This window comes from Prionailurus viverrinus, chromosome F2 (genome assembly GCF_022837055.1).
Source record: "Prionailurus viverrinus isolate Anna chromosome F2, UM_Priviv_1.0, whole genome shotgun sequence".
NCBI classification, from domain to species: Eukaryota; Metazoa; Chordata; class Mammalia; order Carnivora; family Felidae; genus Prionailurus; species Prionailurus viverrinus.
In genome coordinates this window covers 59,953,369-59,967,909 of record NC_062578.1, presented here as the reverse complement: position 1 = coordinate 59,967,909, position 14,541 = coordinate 59,953,369, and positions in this window count along the sequence as shown.

The following is a 14,541-nucleotide window of genomic DNA, read 5'->3' as shown; positions in this document are numbered from 1 at the left end:
GTGCAGAACTGTGGGGCACTTCCCCTGTGCTGTCTTGAATAACTTGCGTTGGTGGGCGGGGCTGCAGTCAGACCTGATGTCTGCGCCCAGCCCACTGCTGGGGCCACAGTCAGACTGGTGTGTGCCTTCTCTTCCCCTCTCCTAGGGGCGGGAATCACTGTGGGTGGTGTGGTCCGTCTAGTCTACTTGCACATTGCCAGGCTTGTGGTGTTGGGGATCTGGCGTATTAGCTGGGGTGGATCGGCAAGTTGTACAGAGGCAGGAGGGGCAGGCTCAGCTCACTTTTCCTTTGGAGATCCGCTTAGGGAGGGGACCTGAGGGAGGGAGTCAGACCCCCCACCGGAGGGATGGATCTGCAGAAGCACAGCGTTTGGTGTTTGCGCGGTGGCAGCAAGTTCCCTGGCAGGAACCTGTTCCCTTTGGGGTTTTGGCTGGGGGATGGGCGAGGGAGATGGCGCTGGGAGCACCTTTGTTCCCCGCCAAGCTGAGCTCTGTCATCCAGGGCTCGACAACTCTCCCTCCCGTTGTCCTCCAGCCCTCCCACAATCCGAGCAGAGCTGTTAACTTATAACCTTCCAGATGTTAAGTCCCGCTTGCTGTCAGAACACACTCTGTCCGGCCCCTCTGCTTTTGCCAGCTAGACTTGGGGGCTCTGCTTGGTGGGCGGGCTGCCCCTCCACCCTGGCGCCCTCCCGCCAGTCTGTATAGCTCACACCACATCTCCCCCTTCGTACCCTCTTCCGTGGGCCTCTCATCTGCGCTTGGCTCCAGAGAATCCGTTCTGCTAGTCTTCTGGTGGTTTTTTGGGTTATTTAGGCAGGTGTGGGTGGAATCTAAGTGATCCGCAGGATGCGCGGTGAGCTCAGCGTCCTCTACTTTTTTTTTTTTAACTCAGAGCATTTTGATCACGGGAAGATAAAAAAGTGGAATTTTGGTATATATGTATATTTTTGTTATAATGATGTATGATAGACTGAAAAATAATATTATCCCAGATTACATTTTATAGTGAAATTGAAATGAAAGCTGTTCAAAGAAAAAAATAATTTCTTAAAATTTCTGATTGTTAAAGAAGAGCTAGCTAGTTTATGTAATTTTTTAAACTGAAGATGGCATAAATCTATTGTATTTAGATTTCATTGGATACATTTAAAAGACTGATGTGACAAGTTTATTTTAAAATTCAATATGTAATATACTAGAAATGATATATTTTATAACTGTTTAAAACTAGGAAAATTATAGATGACAGTTTTTACAATGAGTGAGAATATAAGTAGCCTTTAAAAATTCTTTTAGGAGATGATACACAAGCAAATGATTTTGAAGACCAGAACTCTGGTTCTTCTCTGGCTATCAGTAACCTCTGTTTGAGGTGTTCGAGGTGAGTTTATCCAGCTTGGCCTTTGAACGTCAGCCTGTTTCAGCTGTGGCTGCTGCTGAAGTCTGTATATGTCTGTATATATGGCTGGTGTCTATGACTAGTATCTTTCTTGTTCTCTTCTCTTGCCCTGGTCAAGGCCTGGCGGCTGCCATACCCCTCCTCCTCTTTGGTCTTCACTGGCACTGTGGAAACTACATCTCTTAGTGGACCTCAGATTTGGGTTGTCTTCCATATATCCTTTCTCTAGCATTCTGTTATTCAAGGTCAGCTCCCTGCTATTAGTCTCTACTGCTTTCCAAAAGAAAGAATTTTCTGTTGAAAAATAGAGCAAAATTTCCTTCTATCCTTGCTATCCTCAAACTACCTAGGTGATTTCTATTTGCATTTTCTTTTATAATCTCCCAACTCACTATGGAGTTTTTCCCAAGTAGGAATTCCATATTTGGGATTATAATGGGGATTTAATGAAGGTAATATGGCAATGAGTATCAGACAGGTTGGGTATTATGGAGAGAGATGTGAGGTAAAAATGAGGCAAATTTGCAGAAAGTCTAAAAAGCACTGAAACCACTGTAGAGCCCCAGGGTTTGTAGAACACAATGGCTCAAGCAGGAACAGGTTTTATGGCTTAGGCTCCTTCTTGAGATGCAACTGCATTTTCCCATATAATTTGATGCCTAATTGTACTCCTGCACTGAGTAGATACATTTACAGCACCATGTAATTGTGATTTATTTCAAAGCTCTTCATCCCTTACATATCAACAGACCATATTTAATTGTTGAAACTATTTGTGATATTTTCTGACTGGCCATGACTAGATTTTGAGTAATTTAAAAGGCAACTTAATATTGCTCATTCTAAAGAATATCTAAATATTAACATTTTATATGCATTACCACATAGCTCACAAAGGTATTGAAAAGTTACCAGGATTTTCTACTAGTGCTGATCATTCCTTTAATGATCAAGGAAAAATATTGAAAACATCCCTATCCATTGGAATCAGTAATTTAATTTCTAAGAATGTATCCAGAAAAACAATTAAGAATATATATGTATATAAGGCATTAGCTGTAGGATATACAAAATCACATTACTCAGAAGAATAAAAACACAGGCAAAACATTAATGTTTGACATAATATGGCATACTACAGAATCATTAAAATGATACTGTAAAATGTATTAATTGACATAGGAAAATTTATTAATTATTATTGATAGGAAAATTTGGTTTATGATTCTAACTTTATAGTAGCTAATTAAACATATTAGTATCTAATCATACGAAAGGAGAAAAGTAGAGGAATATATACAAAAATATTAATAGTGCTGTTTCTTTGGCAAGTATTTGCTTTTCCCCTTACAGGGAATATGTGTTACTTTTGTTGTAAAATTGAAATTACTACAATTAGAAACTTATTTGAATGACACAAAAAATATCCATATGAATTCCTGTGTGCCATAACGGGAAGACATGAAAATATGAATTTCATGAGTAACACAAAGATCAGAACTTAAGTATATAGAATTAAATAAACTTATCAAGTGGTATAGCAAAATAAAGAAAAGAAGAAAAAGAAAAAGCTCTAAAAAAAACCCAAACAATCTCTAGCTTATCTGCTGGAGAAACAAAAGCATATCCAGAGACAGAGGTTTGCTTATATAATGAATTCCTACAGAGAATAGTGAGGACCCATAAAAGTAAAGCAAGGCCCCATGCCTTGATGAACTAACAATCCATAGGACTAGACTACAGTTGTGGTTTAAATATCTGGAAATATGCTGTGGATTTGAGAAAATGAGAATTTCAGTCAGACTGAGTGACCAGATAAACGATGCTCGTGGAAATGATATTCAACTGAATTATTTTTGAGAGTTAATGTTTGTATTTCCCTAATTATAAGGGAAAGGTTATAACTAAAGTTATAACTAAAGGTTACCTATAGTTGAAAAATTTAAAAACATAAGAGAGAAATAAAACAAATAATAATCACATACCATCATGTTAGTTTTTTTCTCCTTCTCTCCCTCTTTTCCTCAACAGCTAGACTCATAAATATATAAACATACATATTTATGGTACTATAAGATCAAACTACAGAACCATCAATTTACTTAATTGTCATGTGCACTGCTGGTATGTTTTCTTAATTTGTTGTCCATTGACTTTTATTTTTATAGTGCACAGGATTCATTTATTTTTCCATCCACTCAAAAATGTTTATTGAGCTCCTATGTTGTAGCAGACCCTATTCCACAGTTCTAGGGCCATCAGTCTATAGAAAACAAAGATCCTTGACATAAAGGATCTTACATTTTCGTAGAGGGGGAGGGGAAAGGCAGGCAAAAACAAGTAATGTAAATAAATAAATTATAGTGCATGTGAAAGATGGTAGATTCTGAGAAAAAAAGAAAAGTGAAAAAGAAAAAGAACAGCACAGGGAGTGGAGAGCTGGCCACTGGTTACCATTTAAATAGGGTGGTATTTCTCCTTGAGAAGATTAACAGTAAGCAGTCATAGGATTAGAGGGAATGAGCCATGTGGATAGCAGGGGAAGACCATTCCAGAAAGGAGAAACAGCAGTGTTAAGGCTGCTGTGCAGCGGGAACAATAGCAAGGAGACAGGTGTAATTGGTACAGAGTGACTCAAACGAGAGAGTAGTATAGGATGAGTTAGAGAAATAATGGGCACGGGGCCAGGTGGGGGCACTGTGAAGACTATGACTTTTATACTGAGGGAATTGGGAAGGTATTGCAAGGTTTTTTATCAGGGGAATGATAAGATCTGAGTTCTGCTTTAACATTTTTTTCAATATTTATTTTTGAGAATGAGAGACACAGTGTGAGCAGAGGAGGGGCAGAGAGAGAGGCAGACACAGAATCTGAAGCAGACTTCAGGGTCTGAGTTATCAGCACGGAGCCTGATGTGGGGCTTGAACTCATGAACTGTGAGATCATGACCTGAGCTGAAGTCAGATGCTCAACCGACTGAGCCACCCAGGCACCCCTGAGTTCTGTTTTAAAATAATTATTGTAGGTACTGGATGAGAAAGAATCAGAACAGAATGAAGGGGGTTGTTAGGAGATACTAGAAATTGCAGTTGAAGCAGTGCCGACCTTAGATGATGATGGTGTATACAAGATAAGGAGTGAATATGGTCAGAAGCCAGATTTTGGATCTGTTTGAAATGCAGAGAAATGGATTTCTTGGCTGCCTGAAATTGGGTATGAGGGATACTCTAAGCCTTTTGCTCTGAGCAAATGAAAATGTGGAAGAGTAGGTTTAGAGAAGTAAGATGTTAAGAGTTCAGTTTCAGATATGTCTTACAGTCAAATGTTTCATGTCACGTAGAATCAAATATGCCTAAATATAGATTTTTTATAACTTCTAGGTATTGTCTTAATTAAGATGGTTTCTATAAGCTTTACATTGTTGTTACTGTGTTCTAGAAACTTTTATTTTAAAACTTAAACATTTTTGTCTTTAATCCATTTGAAATTTATTTTTTTTTGTATGTTGAGATAAGGGTTCAAGTTTTTTTATCCAGATATTTAGCCAGTTATAAAAGCAGCATGTAGTAGCTTAGATAAGTCATTGAATAGAAATTTTTCTTTGACATACATTACATTATCATATAAAGGAGAATTATTTTGGAATTTTCTATGTTTTGTATTTGCCTATTCCTCATGAATACCGTGTTGATATTTTCAGTGGTTTTATAGCATGTTATGGTTTCTGGTGTAGCTAGTCCTCCTGATTTTTTTTTTCTCATCACCTTTTTTTGGCACTTTCCAGATATTTATTTTTCCAAATGCATTTGAACATAGTTGTCTCCAATTCCAAAGTTCTAAGTAATATTAACATTGTAACTAGAATTATATTGAATATAAGTTAATTTTGAGGAAATTGAATTTAATTCATATTAAGTGTCCCCATCAAAGAACATGGTATGTCTTTCCATGGATCTAGCTTTGTTATATCCTTTAAAAAGGATTTTCAGTTTAATAATTTAGCTTTAAAATTTTGCAAAAAGATATATTAGTTTTCTTCATAAAGGTTTTTATTTCTCCATAAATACATTGCCAAATGTTCTATGGTTGTTGGCATGATGAATAAAATATTTTTTTCATTTCCATTTCTGTGTTATTGTTTATATATAGGAAAAGCTATTGACAAAGTTTTTTATAGCTTATTATTGCTTACTGTGCAGTTACCTTACCTAATTCTCTTGTTAATTCTTTGAGGACTTTCCCGTTGGTTTGTTTTGTGTTTTAACTGGATTCTTACAAGTGTTCTCTATGGATAATCATACCACCAGAAAACAAACAACAGTATTTTATCTTTCTTATGATTTTTGTAATAATTCTTTTCTTACTGCATTTGCTAGGACATTCATAATGGTACTAACAACTGATGGAATAGAAAAAATAAAAATGTTTTTAGTGTTTTACTATTTAGAGTACTATTTGTTCCTGGTTTTCAGTAGTCATCAATCATATTTAGTTTCCTCCTTTTTTTTTTTTTTAAGTGTATTTATTTATTTTGAGAGAGGGACCAGGAGAGGGGCAGAGAGAGAGGGAGAAAGAGAGAGAATCCCAAACAGACAAGCTGGGTACAGGGCTCAAACTCAGGAACAGTAAGATCATAACCTGAGCTGAAATTAAGATTGGGAAGCGGGGTGCCTGGGTGGCTCAGTTGGTTCAGTGTCTGACTTCTGCCCCTCCCCTGCTTGTGCTCTGCCTCTCTCTCTCTTTCTCTCTCTCTCTCAAAAATAAATAAATATCAAATAAAAAAAAGAGTGGGATGCTTAATGGAATGAGCCACCCAAGAGCCCCTAGTTTCCTCTTTCTTTTAAGGGGTTTTAACAGTGTTAATCTTTTTTTTTCTTTAATGAAATGTGTTTTTAGCTTTTATTGATATTTAGTTTTTCTGTAATTTTTGATGTAGTAAATATGTCACTTGATTTTATAATACTGAAATACTCTGGCATTACTAAAACAACTTACCTGGTCATACTACATTACTTTTTATTGAAAATTTGCTAAATCAGTTTTAACAATTCACTAGAGGGAATCAATAGTGAATTTGAGATAATAGAAGAAAGAGTCAGTGAATTGGACATAGGTCAATAGAAATTCTACAATCTCAAAAACTGATATGAAATTTTTTGCTTTTTTCATGTTTATTTTTTATTTTTGAGAGAGGCAGAAAGCATGCACAAGTCAGGGAGGGGCAGAGAAAGAGGGAGACAGAGAATCTGAAGCAAGCTCCAGGCTCTGAGCTGTCAGCACAGAGCCTGACAGAGGACTCAAACCCACGAATCGAATCGTGAGATCATGACTTGATCCGAACGAAATCAGACACTTAACCAACTGAGCCACCCAGGTGCCCCTAAAAATTTTTGCTTTTTATGGAAAATTTTTAGCATGTGTATTTATTTGCTGATATAATATAGCTAGGTTTTACTTTTTTTTTAATTTTATTTTTTTAGTGTTTATTTATTTTTGAGAGAAAGCAAGAGAGGGGCAGAGAGAGAAGGAGACACAGAATCCGAAGCAGGCTCCAGGCTCTGAGCTGTTAGCACAGAACCCGACGTGGGGCTCGAACTCACAAACCATGAGACCATGACCTGAGCTGAAGTCAGATGCTTAACTGACTGAGCCACCCAGGCACCCCTACCAGGTTTTACTTTTGACCTAATCTTTTATATACTACTAAGTGCTAGATTATAAACTAGATATTATTCCAACGTTTTTGAGATCACAGTCAAGTGGACAAATACAGATCATTAGGAAAATATTTTCAACACCTGTTCTATGAAGTGATATGATAGGGCAGGTTATAGTATTTTACTTTTAGTCTCTCTGTATCCTTAGGTTTTATGTGTATCTTTTTCATAATCTAGTTTTGGTGATCTGTGACTCAACTAAAATACATAGTATATTTATCTTTAATATAATTTATTATGTATTAGAATTTAAACCTCCCATTTAATTTAGTTAATCTACTTGGGATCTCTTGGAGACTCTTACATATTTGTATTGATGTCTAAATTAATTTTAAAACATTTTCAAAGTTTTTAGTTATTTTCTCTTTAAATAATGTCTCTATTTGATCCTTAATTCTCTTCTTCTGAATTTTGATTACTTTCTCACAGTAGTCTTTCACCCTTTTTCCCTATTTTCTATATTTTTGTCTTTATGCAGCACTCAGAATGCTTTCTTCAAACCTATATTTCAATTCAATAATTCTCTCCTTATCTGTATTTAGTTTACCTTTGAAACATGACCACTGAGTTACTTATTTATTCTGTTTTTTATTCTAGAATATATATTTTGTTTTTAAATCTTTGATGTCACATTTTATAGCTTATAGTTTTATAGTCAGTGTCTTAGTTGTTTAAATATAGACATAGGGTTGTTTATTGTATAATATGCATTTATATCTAAAATCTGAATTCTATGTAAGTATGTCACTGTTTTTTGTTATTTTTGTTGGTTCTTGTTCATGAGGACTACTATCCTTTTGTGACTCATCATCTTTAGCTGTGTGCTGCACAATGTATTTGATAAAAATCTTTTGAGAAATGAATTGAAGTCTGTAATGGAAATACTTTTGTCCAGAGAAGATGGCATTGGTTTTTGCTAGAAGACTGTAGTCACAACTTCCAATACTGACTTAATCCATTTTCAAGATTTAAAATATTCCTGGATAACGTAGGAGATGAAAATCTAAATATAAATCCAAGTAGGATATACTTCATCCTCACCCTAAGATTATCATCCATTGGGCTAAGTTTCCTGTTCAGCTTCCCACCATATACATGCCTGGTTTGATTTCTGTCCCCTCTTCCTGGTGAAGTTGACAAAACAAATGTTATAATTTCCCTGGATCAACAAATTCTCTTAGGACAAAAGCAGATTCCAAACCAGCTTTCTCTGTTAGTCCTCAATTTCCCTTGCCTTTGGGCCTGATAATTTGTATTGTATTGTCTCTTTGTTGCCACTTAGATACTTTTAAGACTGTGTATGTATATTTTATCTAGCTCTTTAAACCTCAGAGGTCAGGAATGTATTTGTAGGCAGGAATAGAGAACTACAAGTCTTTGGGTTTCTGGAAATATTTCTCTGACATTATGAACCTTTGCCAAGGCTGATATTCACCTGGTTTCCATGAGTCATTTACAGACAGTTTCCATTCTTATTGGTTACCGCTGTATTTTGTCCGTCAGTCTGATTAAACATCATACATATTGAATGGATTTAGATATGCTTAATATTACCCTTTTCCTCTACTATTAAAAGGAAAAAAACCCTATAGCACCGATACTGTAAAGTTGTCAATGCAAAGATGTTAGGTAAGAAAGGAAGAAAACCATAAAATCTTAGCAATGTCAATTTTCTTTCTGTGCCTAAGGATCCATCAAAGAGATTAACTGCCCTGTAACCACAAACAATGGCAATTGTTATGCTTAAGTCTTTCTCTGAAAGTGCTGTGGGGATTTGCACATAACCTCTGAGATTCTACAGATTTCTATATAAATTATGTTCGCTTTTCCTAAAGATTTGGAATTTTTAAATGACAACTTATGTCAACACACACATTTTAACTTTTTCTTGATTTTGTTGCACTACTTATTCATTAATAGCAAATAACAGATAAAACCCTGCTGGGAAACTATTCCACTAGTCCCAGGAAAATAATTTCCAACCTTATGTGTTCACATAAGTATCTGAAATTTAATTACTGTTTGGTATTGTGAGTAGTTCATTAAAAGAGAACACAAACACATACATAAAAATAAAATAAGAAAGCCTGAGAAAAATGTAAATATATGATTAAATAGCTAAATATGCTTATATTTAAAATTTCTACCTGAAAGAATGATGTAGAATGAGAATGCTAGTAAAGCTATTAACCTGAAAGAAAGATAACATTTGGCTTGAATTTTGACCTTGTTGCACCTGTAGGAATTTCTTTGAGGTGTGGAGATTTATGAGATGAGATGAACTGTATCAGAAAAGCTGCTTTAAATTGGTAAATGAAGGTTGTAATATTTTCTGCACGTGTTTAGAATTAAATTTCAGAAAAACCCCAATAGTAATTGGAACTGCATACAAATGCGATTCTTCTTTTATGGGGAAAAGAAAACAACAATAGAAAAAATACAGCAAGGGCAGCAATGGGAATATACATGGTTTAAATTGAAATGAAATGCCATGGGTGGGCATAGAATCTTTTTCGATCGTTAATATTTGTCACGTGTTACCTAACAAACACACATACTATCCAACACATACTCTTAGCAATGATAATTTATCTATTTGATGATTGATCTAATATTTTTATATAGTATATAACTACATAAATTATGGGACTGAATCACTTTTAAAGTTACTTTATTCTGTCACTTGACTAAGTCAAGACTTAGTCACTCTGGAAAGATAAATGATCTAAAAGTCTCAGAAAAACTCTGAATGGACACTGATTTCATTTGCTTTTTTCAGGTTGCTGGAAAATAATTTCCTTGATAACTTCTCTCACTTACATTGTGATTTATGTCAATATTATTTTCCCCTTTTGTAAATAAGTTAACTAAAATATAAGTTCATTAACTTAATTGTTTAGGGTTTCATAGAAAAGTGCTGGCAAAGTTGGCAACAGAACATACAAAGTAAAAAAATTTCTTAAGGGGAGAAAGCAAATGAGCACTACCATGCAGATTGCATAAAAATGGATGTGTGCTCATGCATATGAGTGCACCCAGACATCTTCTGACAAAGTTCTATTCTGGGCACTTGATATACAATTTGGAAGTTACAGTGGTTCATTAGGTAGAAAAATGTATTTAAAACAGAAAACAAAGGTGCAAGTAATGTCAGAACACCTTATATTAGAATATCTAAATCATTAACTCTGGGGGTGCCTGGGTGGTTCAGGCAGTTGAGCATCTGACTCTTAGTTTCCGAAAAGGTCATGATCCCGGGGTTGTGGGATGGAGGCCTGCATTGGGCTCTGCACTGAGCATGGGGCCTGCTTAAGATTCTTTCTCTCTCCCCCTGCCTTTGCCCTTCCCCCACTCGTGCATGTGCTTGCTCTGTCTCCGAAAACAACAACAACAACAAAAAAACCAACACAAAAAACTCATTTAATCATTAAGTCTTCTAAAACAGTCTCAATGGATTGGCTTTTAAGACTCTAAAGCAAATGTTATTATTTTTATATGTTTTGATTGTTTTAAATTACTAGATTCACAAATATTACAGTCTAATATATTTTCTACATCCATTTCCTAGCTTTCCCAATATTAATTATGGAGTTGTGAGTATTGTACTTGTTAGTCCTGCATGGGACATTCAGATCCCATAGCAATCAACTTCTACCAAACTGGTACTTCAGAAAAGTCTTTGTATACCTAGCTAGTTTTTTTTTTTCTTTTACATGCTGAGATTTTTTTGAGATAGGAATATTAATAAATATTTATTGAATATAGTATGCCTATGATAATGTAAAAAATGAATCCATTGTCTTAATAGTGAGCATTTTAGAATTGCATAAAAGTAATCCCCAAGATAGCTCCAAGACATAAAAACAGAGCTGAATTGAACTGCTCAATCTAATGTAAGTGGAAAACCTCAACTCCTTTCAAATTCTTTCCCAGAGGAAGCCTGGGGAAAATGATGGCTATTAAAAACAAAATCAATGGTAGTGCTTGTTTTAAGATCCCAGCTGTTTGAAGATAAACCCTTGCCCAAACTGAATCCATTACTACTTTAATTTCAGACAGAATTTCTTTGTATTTTAGAATAAGCGAATGAAGGGAAGGAATGATCCCACTGACACATATTTTAAGACTTCTTGGGAGGTCATACATACATGGCATAAACTTCTGAAAGCCTAAAGAAAAACTCAGAAAGAACATCCAGTATAGGCATAAATAGCAATCAAAGACAAGCTTTCACCTTAAAAAGGCAAAAGGTAGGATGAATCATGTCTCAACTTACTCAGTGTTTTTTGTTTTGTTTTTTTTTTTGCCAGGCTGTGACAGTGACAGGATGATTTTATACCCTTGTTGCATTTGGTGGAAAGAATAACTTGATATTGAGTTAAATTTGAAAAGCCTTTCCCACACAGTGCATAAATCATGGGCATCCTGACAGTCCATATGTAACACCATTAAATAGCCTCTGTAGCTATAAAAGCTAAGTGTTTTCCTTAGGGCATAAAAGTGGAATTTCACTTTAGCAGTTACAGTTCAGGAAAAAAAAAAATCACTGCTTCCTACACTTTCTGAACCCTGATGAATCCTTATTGACATAACCAAAAGGCCAATACCAGATGATTCTAGAGCAAAGCTTTCCTTTGAAGTTTACTTTTATTTTTATTTTTTCAGTGGTTCCTGCAGCCAGAAAACGTAGAGATATTTTTGTGTTGAGCATACGCAGAGCAGAAAGGTGCACAATTCCAGGGCAATATTCACAAGGAATAAAATGTGTGTGAATGGCACTCCTTAGAGGTCAACATTGTAATCCCTGTGAATGCTGCACCCAGGTTCCACAAATATTTTATACATTTCTCAGGCTCCCTTTTCCCCTGGCCTCAAGGAAGGCAGCTCTGGTGGAAGAGACAGGAGGAGAAGTGACAGTGTGCTGAAGAAAGTTCATGCCAGATGGCAAGAGTAGATTGTGAAATACTCATTAATTTTTCGTGCAGGTTGTTAACTCTTAGTACTTTGAAATCAGCCTTGTTAGAAGTATTTACACTATAGAAGTTGACAAACACTACAAATTGGGGATATTTTGCAGAGGAAGAACTTGATTTATCAGCACGCCACTGAACCTGAGTACTTCTCCCCTTCTGTGTCTATCTGTGCTTCAGTTATCATCCCTAGCAGTGCTGCTTTCTCCTTAGTGGTCCCACTGTGGGTGGAGAACTTTCCAAAGAGGCTTTGTTTCCCACCAGGTAGCTGAATTGTTTCCACCTTCCAGCAGGAGGCTCCAGCTCCCTTGTTCCTTCCATCCTTAGGAATGGTAGCAGTTTCATGCTGCTGCTAAGTCTGGGTGGCCTCACAATCCTCTGCTTAGCCTTTCAGCTCTTTATTACCAGTATATTCAGCCCCCTGCATTATTGTCCCTCTTTACCTAGAGTGGCTTCTGATTTCTACCTGGGCTATTGTTACCATTTCACATACCCTGTCTTTTTCAATTCCGATATGCATTCAGAGGGACAGTGTATTTTACTGAGTTGTAGGCTACATTATGGATGCTTGAGCTCTAGGTAAAATTTTTCTAATAGTTATATTATTTTCAGATCAAAACCCAGACTAAGGCTGGGTTAGCCAATCATATCCTATTTAGGCCAGTGAATCTTGGACCTTGTAACACAGAGTTTGTGACTTCCATATATTGATTTAGTAAGATTTTGTTATTTGAACCATATACCAGGAACTGTATCAATTAGTTCTATAGCAGAAAGATGAATAAGAAAAGATCCTATTCATTTTTCTCTTTTTTGTTTTTATTAGACGTGATGATTTCCTAATACCATTTGATGAAACATACTGTGATTGCTCTTCTGTCTGTTACTACATCATTAAGATGACAAGCCACATTAGGGAAACAATCTTATGTTTCCTATTAACTTCAGTATTCACATATCCCAACATATAGTGAGAACCCAATGTGGAATTGAATTAACTCCTTTTCATTTTTTAAATTTCAGCAGAAATGTCATCTCCTCTAAAAAGAGGTTCTGGCTCTTTTAGAGAAAAATCAAATTTTTTTCCACGGTCTTCTGGTATTTCAGTTACTATTATATTTTAAAATTATTTGTTTAAAGATCTCACCCTCTCATTGAGCATTCTTGGAGAACATCTGGAACATACAAATGGGCTCAATATATTCATAGATAAATGAATGGATAAATGAATGTATAAGGAATTCACAGTCTGATCAGATTATCAAGGCAGGAGCAATTATGATTCCCAATAAGGACTAGACTTGTGTTAAAAAATAGCCAAGAGAGTTACATGTAGTAGTGCACTCACCTGTCTAAATGCAGATCGACAAGGCAAGCTGCCACAGTACTGATTCTTGTTGAAACTTGAGGGCCTGGAGCTGAGTACATTGGTAAAATGCCTTGCCTTCCATAGATGGATCTAGTTTCAATTTTCTGCCCTTTTACATTTTACCCTTCCCATGACAGTTAACCAGGCTATTTCAGGAGAACCTTGAGAGATGAATGTGTACTTAATCATCTAGCCATTCATTTGGCTAATAGTAAGTAACTTGTACCAAGTACCTTCTCAATACAGACAAAACCCAACCTCTACCCTTAAGGAACTCAGAGTCCATTAGAAGCATAAGCACTGAAAAAAGACATTTCTACACTATATGATAGAGAGTATTTGCTTGACTTAGGAAAACAAAAAAATATTGTAAAAGTTCGTGATCAGTACAACTCCTGAACAGAATTATGATGTCCTTCTCCTAGGATGACACTAGAGCTGCTTTGTCAGGTTATGCATAATTTAACTCTGAACATGGCATTTATTGTGAGAGGTTAGAATTTGCTCTCTTGAAGCCATCTTGTTTTTAGGAAAATCTCATTCCACGACTGAAAGGAAAGCATGCATGTCCTGCATTTTCATTATCTGGTAGCATTGCTTACATGTTTTGTTTTTTTGTTTGTTTGTTTTTTTAGCAATGTAGATCTTTTGTAGCAGTGTAGGTATTTTGAGGTTAAAAAATGGTATGGCATTGAATACTAAAGATGGAAAAGGAGATTATAATTGTATTATGTAGAACTTTACCAACAATTAAACCCCAGGAATGACATAGGTGGAATAGATGACAAACTTTCTACTTTTCCTGCTTTAAAGCAGAAAGTCTGATTCTAACTTCTAAAAGACTTAGCACACATACAAAATGTGGAAGGACTAAACTAGCTCCCTGTATCAGTTAGCAAATGCTGTCTAACAAACAATCACAAGTCTTCTGTGGCATACGACAATAAACAAAACATTTATTTAGCCAAAGCCGTTACATGATCAAGCCCCATGTCAAAGCTGGGGAGATTATAAGCTTATATGATAAAAGACAAGAACACAGAAAGGGGTGAATTGGGGGGCATTAATATAATCAGTCTACCA